Source organism: Aythya marila (genome assembly GCF_965140915.1).
Source record: "Aythya marila genome assembly, chromosome: W".
NCBI lineage: Eukaryota > Metazoa > Chordata > Aves > Anseriformes > Anatidae > Aythya > Aythya marila.
The window spans coordinates 14,414,197-14,434,982 of record NC_139081.1 but is presented as its reverse complement, the minus strand read 5'-3'; the positions used below and the strand labels follow the sequence as shown (position 1 = coordinate 14,434,982).

At 43.6% G+C, this 20,786-nt stretch overlaps 1 long non-coding RNA gene across 1 annotated transcript; it reads right to left on the bottom strand.

Annotated features, from left to right (window-relative positions):
• Positions 1-594: 594 nt before the first annotated feature.
• Positions 595-2,819, bottom strand: LOC309889420. Its single transcript, XR_014319231.1, has 3 exons — positions 2,779-2,819; positions 1,052-1,154; positions 595-687 (listed from the first exon to the last, which is right to left on the bottom strand). It is a non-coding gene; the product is annotated as an uncharacterized lncRNA (long non-coding RNA).
• Positions 2,820-20,786: the final 17,967 nt, after the last annotated feature.

Sequence of the window (20,786 nt, the reverse complement as noted above, 5' to 3'; positions counted from 1 at the left end):
CTGTATCACCTGCTACTGCAGTTACACCTAGGAGATACTAGAATTATATTTCAATCCTTTTTTGAAGTTACTTTCTCCCTTTCTGTTGCATTGTCTTGTGATATCACTGACCATGTCAAATAGCTATAAAAACGATCCATTTCTTTAACAAGGAAAAGTTCACTGAGTTTTACATAAGATGCAACATTTGAAGTATTATTAATACAGATAGCAATTACACACGTTGTTCCTCCTAGATATACAGCCCAAAATCAGAGGGATGAAAGTCTCTATGTAGTTTGCTTTATTTCATTAAGGAAATATCAAATTTTTAGTAAAGCAAGTTAAAGATGCCAGTACACAAGCCTAATAGAAGCAAAGTATATTCAATGTTAAATTAGTATGTCTAAAACTTAAACTCTTATTAAGTATCGTCTTCTCAGCTTCCAGATTCTGACTTCTAAGCTTGTAAGAACTGAAGACACTCACTTACCATGAAGAAACATTTTATATAATAAATACATACCTATGCTCTGCCTCAAGTGAGCTTGAAAGAACATCTGCCTGAGGAAAAGTTGAAGATCTAATGACTAGTTGAGATGTAACTGAAGCATTGCCATTCTCTTGCGGAATTTCATTTTCAAAGTTTTGATTTATATATCTCTCATGACGAGGACTGTTGCTGTTATGCAAGTTAAAGGAGTCATCCTGTTAAAGCAATTATACATTACAGAGTTTAAAAGTAAATTCCACTCAAGTAAACCTCTACAAATGCTGCAAAATTCCCAGGCTGTTGTAACAGCAATTGTAACTTACTAGCCGTGATATAAGAACTAGGAAGAAAGCTTATTTAGAAAGCAGACTGTCCAGGCTCACTCAAATATTAAAAGTTCTTTAATCCCATAAATCTAAAATGTTTATTCTACTCATTCGTCAACTTGTAATTTTTATTCAGTAATTAGCCAAACTACCTCAGAAGTCTTAGCAACTGAAAAAACAAAGAAGAGTATGATTATCTAGCTAGCACTCTTTTGACAACAAAAGCCCGAGGCTTGGCATATAACAGCATTACCCATAGCAGGAGGCAATCACTCAGCCAGTTCTGCACTTGTAAGAAATATTTTTGAGTCCAGGATTGAGACCATCATTACCATTCCCCTTCCATTCAGTGCTATCTGCTTCCAGAAATTTTAGAATGCTTAGCAAGAAATTCTTAAGAGGTATCCCAGTAAACATATGTTCAGCTGTTAAATTATTAACCTGGAAAATACATCTTAGATTATCAAAGAAAATTCATCAAAATATTAAAGAATTTTAGTGTATCAGGGCAAAAAACCTTCCTCCAAGCATGATTCAGAAGCTGATCACAACTTGCATCATTATTTCAGAGGTGAAGCCTGTCACTGCAGGCCTTAAAAATTATCAACATCATCACATTATAAAAGACTGATGTGAAGTTATCTACTTAACCACTCAGTTACACAGTGCATCTTCTACTGATAATCATTTAAATTAATGTTGGAAGCTGGACAACTATTACAGTTATATGATTTGTTACACCTGAACATCTTTTGATACCAGTTAGTGAAACAGCAATGGCAGGGAACTAAATACATGCAATTAAAAGCTTAGAGTATTTGTTACGTGTTACATACATCTGTCCAACGATATTATGACCTTTTTTTTCCCCTCCAAAATACATTGCATCTGAAAATCAGCTGTGTACAGCGAGACAACCAAATGCATTTGACATAAATACCATGAAGATATTAAGAGTTCAAGACAATTTCAGGAACAGAAACTCCAATCATGTTTACATAATATTTTCAGAATTCTGAAGCTCAAAACACTGTTAACCAAGAACTTTTTAATCTTCAATCAAAATCTTTGTGCATTTCTTAAACAACACTGCACCCAACACCCACCTCAGGGTGTATTCAGCAATACAATACCAAATAAAAAAATGCAGACGTTTCCTAACTCACTCACTGTGTAAGTTTTACTCTGCTATGCAGCTGAACTCCACCACAACTGTTCTCTCGCTCCACTCCTCAAAGGAAAAGGGGGAGAAAATATGATGAAAAGGGTGCAAGGGTTGAGATAAGGACAGGGAGATCGCTCAACAATTATCATCACAGGCAAAACAGACTCAGCATAGGGAGACTGATGTAATTTATTGCCTATCACTAGCAGGCCAGAACAGAGAGAAACTAAAAGCAAACTAAAACCCCCACCCCCCACCCTATCCACCCTCTTCTGTGTCCTTCCCCCAAGCAGCAACATGGGGAATGGAGGTTGTGGTCAGTCCATAATGCTTCACCTCTGTCACTCCTTCATGGTCACTCTTCCCCTGCCCCAACATGGGGTCCCTCCCATGGGATGTAGTCCTTCCCAAACTGATCCTATATGGGCTTCCCGCAGGCAGCAGCTCTTCAAGAACTGCTCCAATATGGGTTTGTATCACAGGATCCACCCTTCAGGAGCAAACTGCTCCAACATGGGTCCTCCACAGGTGGAAGCTCCCACCAGATCACCCACTCCTGCACGGGCTCCTCTCCAAGGGCTACAGGTCTGGCCTGGAGCCTGCTCCTGAGGGGCTCTCCATGGGCCTCCTTCAGGTCAGGTCCACCTGCTCCACAATGGGCTCCTTCCACAGGCTGCAGCGTGGAGATCTGCTCCATCATCATACACCATGGGCTGCAGGGGGACAACCTGCTTCACCATGGGCCTCTCCACAGGCCATAGGGGAACTTCTGCTCCAGTGCCTGGAGCACCTCCTCCCTCTCTTTCTTCACTGACCTTGGTGTTTGCAGGGCTGTTTCTCACTCCTTGCTCTCCCAGCTGCACAGCAGGATTTCCCCCCCTTCTTAAATATGTTCTTACGGAGGTACAACCAACATCATTTATTGGCTTGGCTCTGGCCAGCGGCTGGTCCTTTTTGGAGCTGTCTGGAACCGGCTCTTCTCTAATATGGGGCATCTTCTGGACTCTTCTCACAGAGGCCACTGCTGCAGCTCCACGATATCAAGTCCTTGCCACGTAAACCCAACACACACATACAGTTAAGTTGTACAGTCCCATTACAGCAAATTTTATTTTTCCTGAAATAGAAACAGGGTCAGAAAAGTTAGTCTTACAAGCATTGCACAGTGGCACTGTTGTTTTTTGTTGTTGTCTTTTTCATCTCTGAGTAACCCTTCAAGATCACTTTTAAAAAATATATATATATATATTTTAAACCACTCATAGATGTGTAATCACCTCATCCTGAATAACACATTATTTACCTTCACACATACTACATAACATAACTATGCTTATAGCTCTTTGGCGGCAGGTAGCACTGACAAATTATTCTCAGCGCATCAGCCAGGCACTGCATGAACTGATCCACAATGAAAGAAATCTGACATAATATTATATACAGTATCATCATAGAAGGATTCTAGATTCTAGAATCATACAGTACAGAGCTTCAAGTTCTCAATTGCAAAGTAGAAGCAGTTTCTTTATATACGCATAAATCAAAATATTGCTCCTATGACAAAACTAAGAACAGAGAACTTCTGGGTATCTAAGCCCTCCAATTAGAAAGAAAACAATCTGAGAAAAAGAAATAAGTTTTTCCATTAATCGCTTTGAAGGATGTCCTGGTTTCAGCTAGGATAGAGTTAATTTTCCTCCTAGTAGCTGGTAGAGTGCTATGTTTGGGATTTAGGATGAGAATAATGTTGATAACACATAGGTGTTTTATTTGTTGCAGAGCAGTGCTTACACTAAGCCAAGAAATTTTCAGCTTCTCGCTCTGTCCTGCCAGCGGGCAGGCTAGGGGTGCAGCAGGAGCTGGGAGGGGGCAGACCCAGGACAGCTGACCCAAACTGGCCAAAGGGTTATTCCATACCATCTGACATCATGCTAAAGAATATATAGGGGTGGCTAGCCAGGGTGGGGGTGGGGGGCAGCTGCTTGGGGTTGGGCTGGGCATCGGTCAGCGGGTAGTGAGCAATTGCATTGTACATCACTTGTTTTGTACGCATTTTTATTATTATTATTATTATTATTATTGTTATTATTATTATTATATTTTCTGTCTTAATAAACTGTCTCCTTCTCAACTCACAGGCTTCATTTTCCTGATTCTCTCCCCCATTCCAGAGAGGGAGGGGAAGCGAGCGGCTGTGTGGTGCTTAGCTGCCAGCTGGGTTAAATCATAACAGTTGTTTTGGCGCCCAACCTGGGGCACGAACGGTTGAGATAATGACAGATCTGACCAGAGTGTGTTAAACCAAAATTGGTATCAGTATTAGACCTGCTTAATAGTTTCTAGTCACAGTGTTGATTGCTTTAATCTCAAGTCTGCTGTGCCTGTTTTCGAAATTGAGATATATAGCACGCTACTTACTGTATGTGTTCTCTGTTGTGCTATTTATCTTTTCTGGGGCCTGGTTTAAGATCATTATTGTGATATATGTTCATCTGATTCATGTCAGTATGGAACAGTACTAGGGCCACATGGTATGATGAATGTGACCTTCTGTCTTACATACCCTTGTATAACCACAAGTCTAAGAAAAATAGAATGGTTAATGTATATAGTTCTTGTACCTTGCAAAGGAATTCGTGTCACTAGAGAGCAGTTCTGTCTGTCTCTGGGTCCTGCACTGGCAATTTAATTCTTTCACAGATGTGGTTTCTTCCCTTTCCTCCCATTGTCCCAGTCTCCCCCTCAATATAGTCAAATTATCAAATCTTCAGAAATATTCCTCAAATCCATGAGCCTATTTGCTTTTGTTATTCCGAACTCTTATTCCTAACAGTTACAGCCTTTTTGCCTTCTTTGTGGTTGATTTAGCACTGCTATAGATGTGACTGAAGTGTCCCTGTGAATGGCCTGTGAGGAATGTTTTAACAACACGTGAAGTGTCAATAGAGAGCTATTTGTATTTGTATGTTCTTTCTTTGAAGTCTCTGATGTCTGGGGGTTTCAGAACAACTGCTAACAACTAGTAACTGTTATGGCTTCTGAATGGGACACTATGCAAGCCCCTGATATCTGACCATGTGGCCAGGAGATTAAGGAGAAGAAAGAAAGAAGCTGAAGGATGGCTAGAAGACAAAACTTGCAGGGGACGCTGTGTAAACTTTTGACATGCTGCCAAGGAGTACAAAGGGGAAGGACAAGAAAAAAAAAACTGAGAGGAAGACTACGAGCCTTCAGCATGAAAGACCCCCAGAGACCCCCAGGGGGACCACCGGAGACTGATGCGCATGCTCCAGTAGGAGGGACTGGACCCCGGAAGCTAATTATAATAACCCATTTTTTTTAGAAGTAGTAATGAATATGTATTATTCTAGGAGCATAAAAATCAGCTACTTGATGTAACTGGTGTGCGTCTTGGTGGAGTAGAGACTCCCAGCGCACCCAGCGCTGTTTGCTTACCTCTATTCTTTTAATAAATTGTAAACTTTGATTATAATCCTATTTTGGGACTGAGCGAATTTATAACATTATTTTACTGTACAGTGTTACACTGGCTTATGATATGATAAAATCATATCATTTGGTCATGAAACTAACCTGGTATTTGTACTCAGCAATGTCATCGATTCTATACTTTGGAAAACATTTCTCGGAAACTATTAACAATTACACTTATTGCCTTTTTTCGTCAGGGAGCCAATCTGTGGAGGGGACAGGGGAAGATATTTTTTCCTACTTGTTCAATCTCCCTTTCTCCTTCACCACCCTCTTATCCTCTGGGCTAGTTACGATAGCTCTTTGAGATTTTGAATATCTTTGGGATGTTCAGACCAGCATGTTATTATTGTTATATCTCCTTAATGTGCTTCAAATTTTGTTGAAGGTTAAACAACTACTTAGGAATGCCATCCAGAGATCTGTCCTGAGGCAGGACAGTTATGAGTGGCAGGGAGTGTGGGAGGATATGGGCAGGTTTCTAGAGCAGTGAGAAACAAAGTTGTGTTTTTGCAGTAGAGAACTAATTTTTTGTATTCAAAGGTAGTCATAACAATGAGAAATGCTAAGTAGATAAGTGGACAGTAGAAGGCCTCACTGTTCCAAAATAAGGTAGAAACTTGAGAAAAACAGGGTGCACAGTGTGAGAACAGTCAAACAAAGATCCCAAGTTCTCCTGCACCTGGGAAGGAACAACCCAAACTATCAGTACAGGCTGGGGGATGACCTGCTGGAGAGGAGTTCTGAGAAGGACCTGGGGGTCCTGGTGGACAACAGGTTGACCATAAGCCAGTACTGTGCCCTTGTGGCCAAGAGGGCTAATGGGATCCTGGTGTGCATTAAAAGGAGTGTGGCCAGCAGGTCAAGGGAGATGATCCTCCCCCTCTACTCTGCCCTGGTCAGGCCTCACCTGGAGTACTGTGTCCAGTTCTGGGCTCCCCGGTACAAGAAAGACAGGGATCTCCTGGAAAGAGTCCAGTGGAGGGCCACAAAGATGATACAGGGCCTGGAGCATCTTCCCTATGAGGAAAAGCTGAGAGACCTGAGTCTGTTCAGCCTGGAGAAGAGAAGACTGAAAGGGGATCTCCTCAGTGTATATAAATATCTGAGGGGTGGGGGACAGGAGGATGTAGCCAACCTCTTCTCAGTGGTTTGTGGGGATAGGACAAGGGGCAATGGCTGCAAGTTAGAGCACAGGAAGTTCCGCACTGACATGCGAAAGAACTTCTTCACGGTGAGGGTGACGGAGCATTGGAACAGGCTGCCTAGGGAGGTTTTGGAATCTCCTTCTCTGGAGATATTCAAGGCCTGTCTGGACGCCTACCTGGGCAGCCTGCTCTGAGGAACCTGCTTTGGCAGGGGGGCTGGACGCAATGATCTTTCGAGGTCCCTTCCAACCCCTACAGTTCTGTGATTCTGTGATTCTCTGATTCTGTGAAAACTTAAGAAAGGAGAAATTAAAGGTTTAAAAAAAAAAGAAAAATTGTACATATAAGGTATAGAGGAGCGTCGAGTAGCTTGTGAACCTGTAGTACTCAGCCTACAGGCATGAGGAAACGGGAGGTGATCAGGCGTTGGGTAATAGGGAATAAAATGTTATGATTTGTTTACTAAAATGTGCTCCTGATTGACAGGACGCCCGCCATTGCAATCGCGAAAAAAATAGCTTAACAGAAGATCCTGTCTGAAGAAAATTATTTGAGATGTTTCTCACAGCAGTCATCTAGAGCAGTGGGCACTTCCAGTGATTTGGAAATCTCACCAGAGTGTGTTAAACCAAAATTGTTATTTTTCAACAATATTTCAGCAATCACTAGGGCCAGTTGTACGGCTTTCACTTCTGCATACTGACTCGACTCACCTTCCCCTTCCATGGCCTCCACAAATTGTCGTGTGGGACTTCACACAGCAGCTTTCCCTTTCCGATAGCTCCCTACCACACGGCAGGATCCATCAGTGAGCAACACAGACTGCTTTCTGTCTTCTGGCAACTCATGGTATGGTGGTACCTCTTCAGTACGAGTTACCTCTTTTGTCAGTACGCCGAAATCTCTGATTTACGGCCCGTCCATAATCTCTTCCAGGCCTCCTGGGCAGTTGAATTTCCCCATTCGATCCTGCTGTGTAATTAACGCTATCCACTTATTCCATGTAGCATTGGTTGCATGGTGTGTAGTGGGAATTTTCCCTTTGAAGAACCAATGTAACACAGGTAGCCGTGATACCAAGAGGAGTTGTGCTTCTGTACCCACAATTTCTGAAGCAGCTCGAACACCCTCATATGCTGTTAGTATCTTTTAGCAGTTGGATCAGTAAAGGAGCCCGCAGCTCCCTCACTATCTGGCAAACCACATGTTTCTGACTGTGGTCCCACACGGCTCTTTAAGGCCTCAGAGACTGCTAGCCAGGTGCCGAGCAATCCCACTGCAACCTTGTCATTTTTAGTTGCAGAGTCCCACACCTTGACCTCAATTTGGTCCCATATTTCAGGCTCATAAACTGTCCAATTGTTAATAAGGAGAATAAGCTGTAAGGTTACCAGGACAGTCTTTGTTCCTAAGGACATATGATTCCCCATAATGCGCAGCTGCTTACCAGCAAGAGGCAGTTGTGTGCGCGGGTCCGCTTCTCTCAGCTCGAGCTTCTCTCCAGCTCCAGTGCGCCTGTTTCCAGCGACTTTCTGTACGAGCTTCTCTGAGCAGTTTGCTGAGTTTGGCTGAACCTATCTTCATGAGGCAAAGTGCCTGTTCCCTTCCTGGTCTCCATTCTGCCAGCCTGTTCCCCCTCACTTCTTTTTCCTGCTTCTTTATTGATGACATAACTTCATCGTGTTGCCTTTTTTTATCTTTTTTTTTTTTTTTTTGAGGGCAGGCTCCCCTCTTATACCCTTCTCTCCACAGCAGTTCTTTTCAAAACAACTTTTCATTGGTCAAACAACTTTGAATGTAACATCAACTGCAAACACCCAGAAACATCCATGCCTTAACGGCTGGAGAACAAGAGACCAGCTGGAGAACAAGCAACCAGAGACTGCATGGAGTCTCCTGAATCACCCTTCTTTGTTCCCTCTAAACTCTTTTATATTCCCGATGGCCTCGTCATTAAGAGTCTGTGAGGAATGTTTTAACAATTCGTGTCCATAAAGAATAGTCCTGTCTGCCTCTGGGTCCTGCACTGGCAATTTAATTCTTGAACCACAGATGCAGTGTGTCCCAGTCTCCCCCTCATTCTAGTCAATTTATCAAGTCTTCAGAAGATACTCCTCAAATTTATGAACCTGTTTGCCTTTGTTATTCCGAACTTCTATTTCTAACAGTTACAGCCTTTTTTTTTGTCTTCTTCAAGATTAACTTAACACTGCTATAGGTGTGACTGTCCCTATGAATGGCTGGTGAAGAATGTTTTAATTACTCATGAAAAGTCAATAAGAAAGCTATTTGTGTTTGTATGAAGTCTTTGATGTCTGGGGGTTTCAGAACAACTGATAACAACTAGAGACTGTTATGGGATACTATGCAGGCCTCTGATATCTGGCCAGGTGGCCAAGAGATTAAGAAGAAGAAAAAAGAAGCTGAAGGACGGCTGGGAGACAAGACTTGCAGGGGATGCTGTATAAACTTGACAAGGAGTACAAAGGGGAAGGACAAGAAAAAAACTTGGAGAGGAAGACTACGAGCCTTCAGCTGTGGAAAATTTAGCTTTAGTAATTGCTGTTTAAAGATTGATGAAAAGGGTGTTTCTTCCTAGTAGCTGGTAGAATGTTATGTTCTGGTTTAGGATTTCTAACAAGTCTAATGTTATCTCAACCATGGGGCTTTCCAACCCCCATGGCCACTTTCCCAAATCTCCCCCTTCTTTATTAATATCAACCATTTTCTCGACACAAATTACCACTCCACATATAACAATCAATTTCTAAACAGCAGTTACTAAGGTTAAATTTTCCACAGACTTCTCCTTCTTGTGCTAGTAAATAATCCAAAGCTAAGCGATTTTGATACAAAGCAGTTCTCATCTTGGTATTTTGCTTTGCAATTAATCCAAGTGCATCTCCGGCTTTATTTATAACTATTTCTATTACAGCTAGTAACCTCATTATTCTATTAAGTATATATATTGGGGTCCTATAGCCCCAGGATCTGTCTTCTGTCCACGTAGCTGGATCATAATAGGCAAACGCCTTCAATCAAGGGGTTGGGCCTGCTTTCAGGGTCGATTTGGGTTTGTGTTACCGTTCAGCCTTTCAGGGTGATCCAGCTCCTGGAAAACTAATCACAATTTTATATGGGTTTCAAAAAGGTTCTTATGTTATTTTCTCGGGACAACCTAACTTTAGTGCGGGAGAAGTCTGGTCGAGGCCCTCTCACTCGGCAGTCAATACTCATAGGGGTTGCCTCCCTTGGTAGACCATACACACCGCAGTGGAGGGTCCTGCCCCGGTCTTGCCTTCTCCCTTTCCTCCCTTCAGGCTTGTCCTCTTTATCTGGTGCCCTTAATTCATGCAGAGCCTCGTTGCCAGAATATTAGTCCCTCTTTAGCCTTAGTTTCAGTTCCCCAGGAGTGGACTCCACCCTCCAAGCTTTGGTAGTTATTGGTCCCTTCACGCTGGATGTGTGGGTCCAACCCCTTTCTGCAGTTCTCACAGCTGTTTCAGTAGTAAGTAAAACAAGGTACAATCCCTCCCATCGGGGGTTCAATGATTCTTCCCTCCAGGTTTTTATTAAGACCTTGTCTCCTGGTTGTATCTTATGAATAGCAAACCCCAGTGGGGCATTTTGTGCTAAAATTCCCTTTTCCCTTAATTGTTGTAGTTGTTTCCCTGTCATGATCACATATTTCTGGCTTTCATAATTCTCTATCAAAGAATAGTCCAATGGCATTCCTTTGTAATACGGCATTCCATATAAGATCTCATAAGGTGAGATACCCGTTTCACAATGGGACATAGTCCTAATATTCAATAATGCCAATGGCAAATATTTTATCCAAGACAGTTGGGTTTCAATCATTAATTTAGCCAATTGTTGTTTAATCGTTTGATTCATTTTCTCAACTCGTCCTGAACTTTGTGGATGCCGTGGAGTATGGTATTCCCATTTAATGCCTAAGGCTGTGGTTAAGTCCCATAACACCTTAGATTTGAAATGTGTCCCCTGGTCAGTGGACCTGCTAGGGTAGAAGTCCCAGGTCCCTGTCATTCCTGCCTGCAGCCTAAGACAGTTTCTTTCTGATATCAGGGGCCAATTGCCCTAGAAAGGTGCTAGCCAATTGCCTCTGTTTGTATTCCGAAGCCAGGTCCAAATTTTTGTTTGTTTGTTTGTTTTGTTTTGTTTTCCATTGCATTTCAAATTTGGTCCAAAAATTCTATAGAGGTTTCTTTTGGACCTTATTGGAACAGATTCTCAATTCCCAATTTAACCATATTTTGGTATTTACTGTTCATTATTTCCAGGGTGATTAGGGTCTCAGTAGGGGGGTCGATCAGGGAAATGTAATCATAAACAGTTCCTTGAGAGTTCCCATTGGCAATCTCAGCTCACTCATAAACTGAGCTCACTCCTAGGCTACTACATAGTCATCACCACTTTTGGAAAAGGCAGGGTTATTATAATTATTTTCCCGGGATCCGAACCATCCCACGGACGCATGCATATTGATCTCAGATGGTCCCTCTGGGGGTCGCTTGTACTGAAGGCTCGTAGTCTTCCTCCCAGGCTTTGTCCTTCAGTCGTTCTTCAGCTTCCCCCCTCTCCTTCTTTGGTAATCTCTTAGCGCGGATATCAGAGACTTGTGCAGCATCCCATGCAAAAGTCAGCAGTTTTTGAAAACTCCTTTGTTCTCTTATCCCCTAGACCTGAGTCTCAAGGTTTACTCTTCAAAGCCTCTATTGACATGAACTGCTAGACCATTCTTTTGCAAGATACAAGAACTATATACATTAACCACTCTGTTTTTCTTAGACTTGTGGTTATACAAGGGTATGTAAGACAGAAGGTCACATTTGATCATGTGGCCCTAGCATTGTTCCATATTGACACGAATCAGATGAACATATTTCACAATTATAATAGCAAAACACACCTCCATCCCAAAAGCTACCTGTCTCCAAAGTGCGACCACCCCTCACTGAGCATGCGCTCTGAATTTCTCAGAGCCTATACCTTTAAATGGAGATGGGAGAACTTTTCACCTATCATAACTAAGATATACTTGACTAGAGTCACTCAAGTTCCACCTAAAAGACAGAAAATAGTATAAATTGGCCTAAGAGAGAAGGGATGTCAGGGAAGATATCATCGTTAGGGAAGATACCATCGTTAGGACCATCCCGAGGGAATACACCATCCCGAGGACCTCCTGACCCCTGGGATCAGTCGACGGGCTGATCCACTCTTCCTTCGCCATTGGGACACCTTTGGGTGAGATTTGAACACTTGGTTATACTGTGTGTCTCCACGGAAACTTAGAAATCTCTATAGAGTCTTTGTGCCTTTTAACACGTTAATTTCCAGGCTGCGCACCTGTGTATCTCATGCATGCTAGCTTGCTTTTGCAGACAGTAACTATTGCCGGCAATCCAAAGAACCTGTGTACCTGTTGCTGTAATAAATTGTGTGTTGTTCTTAGCCGTGATAGTTCTCATTGAACACGACTCAAGTAAGGGCGGTTATACGTTATTGGTGAATCCCTGACCATGATAGTTCAGTGCTCTGAATCTGACCAGACCCATAATGGTTAATGCATTATTGGTGAATCTGTGATTGTGATAGTTCAGTACCCTGAATCCTACTGGAACCATAATGGTTAATTGGCTACACCCCTTAACGCGACACCGCTCAAAGAAGCTCATACAGAAAGTCACTGGAAATAGGCGCATTGGAGCTGGTAAGAAGCTCAAGCTGAGAGAAGCGGACCCGCGCACACAACTGCCCCTCGCTGGTAAGCAGTTGTGCATTATGGGGAATCATACGTCCTTAGAAACAAAGACTGTCCTGGTAAGCTTACAGCTTATTCCCTTTATTAACAGTCAGACAGCTTATGATCCTGAAATATGGAACCAAATTGAGGTCAAGGTGTGGGACTCTGCAACTAAAAACGACAAAGTTGCAGCGGGATTGCTCGGCACCTGGTGAGCAGTCTCTGAGGCCTTAAAGAGCCGTGTGGGGCCACAGTCAGAAACGTGTTGTTTGCCAGGGGGCTGCAGGCTCGTCCCATCCTTCTGTTACACCATCGCCCCCCCCACCGCTACTGCCATCACAGGCCTTTGTTGTTACACCCCCTGGTGACCTGGAAGTGCCTTTTGATCCAGGCCCTATCGGCCTTGAAAAGGAGATGGATATGTTTCCCTTTGGTCCGGGAAGAATAGAATACATAAGGCCTGAAGGCCGAGTTGCTTAACAACTTAAAGCAAGGCATATTGTTCCCACGACTAGCCCTGGAATTCTCTGGTGTTTGTAATCAAGAAAAGGAATGGAAAATATAGACTGTTATATGATCTGAGAAAAATTAATGAAGTCATGGAAGATATGGGAGCACTTCAACCAGGATTACCAACTCCAACTATGCTCCCCCAGTTATGGACATTAATAGTAATAGAATTAAAGGATTGTTTGTTAAACACTTGCCAGAATTTGGAAAACTTTGCCATGTTTATGTTTCAATTGATACCTTTTTTGATTGTACATATGTATAGGTGTACTTGGGTTTAATATGTAAAAGTAATGTTCTATATATTTATAAAGATTGACGGTTGTGTGCAGGTGTTGGTAGAGCGTAGACTCCCCGCGCACCCAGAGCTGTTTACTTGCCTTTTATAAATATTACTAAATTCAGATTGAGTTGTATCTTCATTTATAACAGCAGACTACCTTGTAAAATGCAGACAACCAGAATCCTTAGAGCAATTAGGCAGAAATCACTGTGTAAGAAACATTACCACCTCAAAGAGTATAAAAGCCGAAAGAAATTTGACTTATAACAGGCCAGCAGCTGAAAGCCACGTATTGTCTGTGAAGCACCGGATAGATTGTGAACCTGGATTACCCAGTCAATGGGGAAACAGGGGAGGGTCCCAGTCCTTGAGAAAAAAAAAAAAAGTATGTAAATTGTTATGGAATTAGTAGGGACGCTCTCCTGCTTGTGGGACACCTGCCATTGCAATCACAATTAAATTACTACTTCACTGAGATCCTCACCCGAGACTAAGTTATTGGCTAGAGTGTTTCTCACAATAGGTGCCTGCCTGTATCCTCCCACACACCTTGCCACCCACCACCAGACCATTTTGGGACAAATTCCCAGGTAAGATTTCTAAACAACTGATTAACCTTAGAGAGAAGAGGAAACACATTATTCAGAGTTAGCAATAGGAATATATTGGTTACACATGGATATTCAAAGTACTCCCAAACTGTTGTAATTTGCCCAGTGTGAAAGGAGGAGGTACCATTGCTGATATTATTCATAAACTGACTTCCAGATGAGGAAAAAAAGGCAGTGTAATTCTGAATATTCTCTAAAAGATAATTTCCATGAGACCCAAATGAGAACAGTGCAGAGCCTGAATGACAGATGAAACTCGAGGCCAGTGCTTGACAGCACAGCAAATCAAAAAGAAAACTAATACAGATTGTAGCACATTCTCGGATCGGATATAGAGGAGAAAGGAGAACATGACACGGATTGCATGACATATGATCAAACAGGCAAATATTAATAGGACATTGAACATGGTGACTAGGAAGTAAGTGTGTTAGTTGTAAGACTTTTAATCAATTCTATTGTTATATCAACCCTTCTAGCCCCACGTTGGGCTCCCAAAAGGACTTTGGTGGTTTTACCTTGCTAGGCAGCTGAACTCCACCACAACTGCTCTCTCACTCCCCCTCCGTAGAAGAGGAGGGGAAGAAGTAAAGTAAAATAACAACTCAGAGGTTGAGATAAAGATAATTTAATTAAAGGAAAAATAATTATTAAGGAAAAAAAGATTATTGATTAAATAATTTAACTAAAGGGAAAAAGGGAAAGGGGAAAAAAAAAAAAAGAAGAAAAAAAAAAACAACAAGCAAAGGCTGTGTGGAAGTGCAGAGGAAAGAAATTACTCTCTACTTCCCACAAATGACTGATGCTTGACCACATCCTTGAAGCAGGGCCTCAACACACATAGCCGGTGTTCGGGAGGACAGATGTTTTCACAACAAGAGCCCACCCCTCCCCTCTTCTTCCTGTTTCCACCTTTTATTGCTGAGTGTGACATCATATGGTATGGAATATCCCTTTGGTTGGTTTAGGTCAGCTGCCCTAGTGATGTTTCTCTCCTCACTTTTTGCCCACCCCCTAGGAGGGTTAGAGAGAGTCCTGATGCTGTGCCAGCACTGCTCAGCAGCAGACACAACACTGGTGTGATACCACTGCTGTTCTAGCTACAAGTGCAGAGCACAGCACTGTATGGGCTGCTGCAGGGAAAGTTAACTCCATCCCATCCATACCCATTATACACGGGCAGCAGCTCCTGCCAGGTCACCTGCTCCTTTGTGATCTCCTCTCCAGGGGCTACAGGTCCAAGGCTGTGCCTCACTCCTTAGTCTCCCAGCTTCTGTGTGCAGCAGTTTTGTTTTTCCCATTCTTAAATATGCTCTCATAGAAGCACAACCAACATCACTTATTGGCTTGGCTCTGGACAGTGGTGAGCCCCTTATCTAACATGGGGCAGCTTCTGGATTCTTCTCACAAAGGCCACCCCTATGGCCCCCTGCTACCCAAACTTTTCCACGTAAACACACTACAGGGTCATTTCTGGTCTTACAGCAGGAGAGCAGGGATCAGCTTAGTCTGTTTCAAATGAGTGATGTGAGCTGGCTCACGGCTGTTCCACAAAACCCACTGGCCAGGGGACAGTACATTAACTGCTCTGCTCATATGGTAAATTGCCAGGTAAATTTTTGAGGGTTGAGTGTCTCTTTAAGAATATAAATTATTTTGCGGGTGACATGGAGAATCAGATACTGGCAGTGTGCATGTGTGAGACAACATGATGATGATGGCTGCTGTTTAAAGCAAGATAAAAACTTATGGAACAGTTGCTGAAGTGTTTTGTGAGAACTGTGTTAGACTCCTTCAGTGCAGCAACTCTTCAAATATCCTTGTGCTTTTCTCATTGACTCCCCCAGATTTCTCCCAGGTGGTATGTAGAATATCTGGCAAAGGACTTCTGGACCGAAGTGGCAAAAAGAGTTGCAAATTGAGATCTCCAGTATGGTTCCAACAGATCTGAGAAAACCATGAACAAAGTGACGTGCCATTAGATTCTAAAATATTATAGTCCAAATTGAACAGTGACAGACTTAAGAAATAAAAGTGCACAAAATCTAGGGAATTGGTAGTATGACAGATGTGGGACATTAGGAGAACTATTTATTTCTTCTGCCTCACGATACATGTTGGTCTTAAGGTTTGGGGGAGTAAATGACTCATGCAGAGATACATGTGAGATACAGAAGTTTAATTCGTACTATACCTAGCCTGTAAGCGGCTTTCAGAGCCTGCATTGCACCAATCCTGTCATGCCTCCAAGTATGTTCTGGTTTCAGGTAGGGTAGAGTTAATTTTCTTCTTAGTAGCTAGTATGGTGCTTTGTTTTAGATTTAGAATGAGAATAATGCTAACACGCTGATGTTTTAGTTGTTGTAGAGCAGTGCTTACACTAAGTCACGGACTTTTCAGCTTCTCATACTGCCTTGCCAGCAAGGAGGCTGAGGGTGCATGAGAAGTTGGGAGAGGACAGAACCAGGACAGCTGACCGAAACGGACCAAAGGGATATTCCATACCATATGATGTCATCCTGAACAATAAAACTGGGATGAATTGGCTAGGGGGGACGCTGTTGATCGGGGACAGGCTGGGCCTTGGTCAGCTGGTGATGAGCAATTCCATTGTGCATCACTTTTTTAATTTATTCTTTTTGTTATTTTTTTCCACTTTTTTTTTGTTTTGTTTTGTTTTGTTTCTTATTAAACTGTCCTTATCTCAACCCGTAAGTTCTTGCACTTTTCTTTTTAATATTCTCCACATTCCACTGTGGGGGGAGTGAGCAAATATCTGTGTGGTGTTTAGCTGCCTGTTGGGTTAAACCACAACATTAGTTCAAAAAGTAATCATAAGGAGCTAGGGTTTGGGAATGGCTTTTGGGTAGAGTAGAGAAAGCAAACCAATTCAGTCAAGGCTTATACTCCTAATTCTTGGCGAGGCCAGGAAGGGGACCAGTAAAACTGCTGTATTGGACTTCCGGAGGGCTGACTTTGAGCTGCTCAGGACACTAGTTGGTGGAGTCCCCTGGGAAGCAGTTCTGAAGGACAGAGGGGTCCAGGAAGGATGGGCGCTCTTCAAGAAGGAAATCTTAATGGCGCAGGAACGGTCTGTCCCCACGTGCCCAAAGACGAGCTGGTGGGGAAGAAGACCAGCCTGGCTCAACAGAGAATTGTGGCTTGATTTTAGGAGAAAAAAGAGGGTTTATAAGCTTTGGAAAAGTGGGCAGGCCACTAGGGAGGACTATAAGGATGTAGCGAGGCTGTGCAGGGACAAAATTAGGAAGGCCAAAGCTCATCTGGAGCTCAATCTGGCTACTGCCGTTAAAGATAACAAAAAACGTTTCTATAAATACATCAACACAAAAAGGAGGACTAAGGAGAATCTCCATCCTTTAATGAATGCAGGGGGAAACTTAGTTACAAGAGATGAAAAAAAGGTGGAGGTGCTCAATGCCTTCTTTGCCTGTCTTTAGCGGCAATACCGGTTGTTCTCTGGATACCCAGTACCCTGAGCTGGTGGAAGGGGATGGGGAGCAGAATGTGGCCCTCACTATGCATGAAGAACTGGTTGGTGACCTGCTACGGCACTTGGATGTGCACAAGTCGATGGGGCTGGATGGGATCCACCCAAGGGTACTGAGAGAACTGGCAGAGGAGCTGGCCAAGCCACTGTCCATCATTTATCAGCAGTCCTGGCTATCGGGGGAGGTCCCAGTTGACTGGCGGCTACCAAACGTGACGCCCATCTACAAGAAGGGCCGGAGGGCAGACCCGGGAAACTACAGGCCTGTCAGTTTGACCTCAGTGCCAGGGAAGCTCATGGAGCAGATCCTCCTGAGAGTCATCACGCAGCACTTGCAGGGCAAGCAGGCGATCAGGCCCAGTCAGCATGGGTTTATGAAAGGCAGGTCCTGCTTGACGAACCTGATCTCCTTCTATGACAAAGTGACGTGCTGGGTGGATGAGGGAAAGGCTGTGGATGTGGTCTACCTTGACTTCAGCAAGGCTTTTGACACCATTCCCCACAACATTCTCCTCAAGAAACTGGCTGCTCGTGGCTTGGACTGGCGTACACTTCGTTGGGTTAGAAACTGGCTGGATAGCCGGGCCCAAAGAGTCGTGGTAAATGGAGTCAAGTCCAGTTGGAGGCCAGTCACTAGTGGCGTTCCCCAGGGCTCGGTGCTGGGGCCGGTCCTCTTTAATATCTTCATCGATGATCTGGACGAGGGCATTGAGTACACCATCAGTACGTTTGCAGATGACACCAAGCTATGCGCGTGTGTCGATCTGCTCGAGGGTAGGAAAGCTCTGCAGGATGATCTGGATAGGCTGCACCGATGTACTGAGGTCAACTGCATGAAGTTCAACAAGGCCAAGTGCCGGGTCCTGCACCTGGGGCGCAATAACCCCAAGCAGAGCTACAGGCTGGGAGATGAGTGGGTGGATAGCTGCCTGGCGGAGAAGGACCTGGAAGTATTGGTGGATAGTCAGCTGAATATGAGCCAGAAGTGTGCTCAGGTGGCCAAGAAGACCAACAACATCCTGGCTTGTATCAGAAGCAGCGTTGCCAGCAGTTCTAGGGAACTGATTGTCCCCCTGTACTCGGCTCTGGTGAGGCCTCACCTTGAGTACCGTGTTCAGTTTTGGGCCCCTCGCTACAAGAAGGACATCGAGGTGCTCGAGCGAGCCCAGAGAAGGGCAACGAAGCTGGTGAGGGGTCTGGAAAACAAGCCTTAGGAGGAGCGGCTGAGGGAGATGGGCTTGTTCAGCCTGGAGAAGAGGAGGCTCAGGGGCGACTTTATCGCTCTCTACAGGTGCCTTAAAGGAGGCTGTAGCGAGGTGGGGGTTGGTCTGTTCTCCCACATGCCTGGTGACAGGACGAGGGGGAATGGGCTAAAGTTGCACCAGGGGAGTTTTAGGTTGGATGTTAGGAAGAACTTCTTTACTGAAAGGGTTGTGAGGCATTGGAACAGGCTGCCCAGGGAAGTGGTGGAGTCACCATGTCTGGAATTCTTTAAAAGATGTTTAGATGTAGAGCTTAGGGATATGGTTTAGTGGGGACTGTTAGTGTTAGGTCAGAGGTTGGACTCAATGATCTTGAGGTCTCTTCCAACCTAGAAATTCTGTGTGATTCTGTGATTCTGTAATTACGCGTCTCAACTCTTGCCAAGATTTCAGGATTTTGTGAGCCTGGTCCACCAACACAATGACACAAGCAGGAGAATTCCCAACTCGGAGCCTTGCTTATAAAATTGCCTCTTGATTTACTCCATATTCACATGAATTCTATTGTTGGCTTTACGCAGCTCTTCTTAGAGCAGGAACTGAGTGATGATATACTGCCAACTGAAATAACTTTGTGACATACTGTGCTGTTTCCCTTTATTTTCCTGATAAAGCCTCAGTCTTTGTCTGGGTCATAGTGTTTTCCTGCCATCTTCTAGACTTTCTTGGTAATGACATTGCAAAAAAAGATCTCAATTCATCACTGAAATTTTGAGTTTAAACATGTGTGCCTTAATGAGAAAATAACATACACCTTTGCCACAGTATATCATGGCTCTTAGAAGAAAGATTGTTATATTCATTATTCAGCATAGCAAGTAACGTTAAGCAACGAGAGCATCATGTAGAACACCAAATTTAACATTATTCCCACCAAAGAAATCAAAATGAGCATAACTTACTATTCGATTGTGGAAGAACTGAATATGCCTTTTGCAAATGAAGACATTTCCTTATGTAGGTGTCTTGACATTTACTGCCTGCTGCTGGGGACAGGAGATCTCCGTCAACCCTTGCTTCTAAAAAGGAGACCACAACATTAAAAGTACCACACAGTATTGAAAAAATTCAGTTTTACAGTAAATCAAATGAAGGAAAATATCTTACACTCCATTTATCTTTTATTTGTCACGTATTTTCCTTCTTGACATTTCAGTAAATGTATTTTCCAGTTTTTAAAAAACAGATATTAGAATTTAATCGAAGAGCACTGCTGCCAAGTTTTACTGGTAAATTACAGAATCACAAAATCACAGAATATTAGGGATTGGAAGGGACCTTGAAAGATCATCTAGTCCAATCCCTCTGCCAGAGCAGGAACACCCAAATCATGTCACACAGAAATATGTCCAGGTGGGTTTTGAATGTCTCCAGCGAAGGAGACTCCACAACCCCATTGGGCAGCCTGTTCCAGTGCTCTGTCACCCTCACCGTAAAAAAGTTGTCTCATATTTAAGTGGAACCTCCTATGTTCCAGCTTGCACCCATTGCCCCTTGTCCTATCATTAGATGTCACCGGGAAGAGCCTGGCTCCATCCTCCTGACACTCGCCCTTTACATATTTATAAACATTAATAAGGTCACCCCTCAGTCTCCTCTCCAAGTTAAACAGACCCAGCTCTCTCAGCCTTTCCTCGTAAGGGAGATGCTCCACTCCCTTAATCATCCTTGTGGCTCTGCGCTGGACTCTCTCAAGTAGTTACCTGTCCTTCTTGAACTGAGGTGTCCCGAACTGGACACAATATTTCAGATGTAGTCTCACTAGGGCAGAGTAGAGGGAGGAGGAGAACCTCTCTTGACCTACTAACCATACCCCTTCTGATACACCCCAGGATGCCATTGGCCTTATTGGCCACAAGGGCACAGTGCTGGCTCATGGTCATCTGGCTGTCCACCAGGACCCCCAGGTCCCTCTCCCCTTCACTACTTTCCAGCAGGGCAGTCCCCTGCTTATACAGTTGGTGTCTGTTCTTTTTTTTCTTGCCCAGATGCAGGACTCTACACTTGCTGTCGTTATATTTCATTAAATTTCTCCCCGCCCAATTCTCCAACATGTCAATGTCTTGCTGGATGGAAGCACAGCCTTCTGGCATGTCAGCCACTCCTCCCAGTTCAATGTTGTGAGAAAAAAAATCAATAATTTTCTTCAGACAGGATCTTCTGTGAAGCTATTTTATTTGTGATTGCAGTGGCGGGTGTCCTGCAAGCAGGAGCACACAGTAAAAGTTTATTATAACCT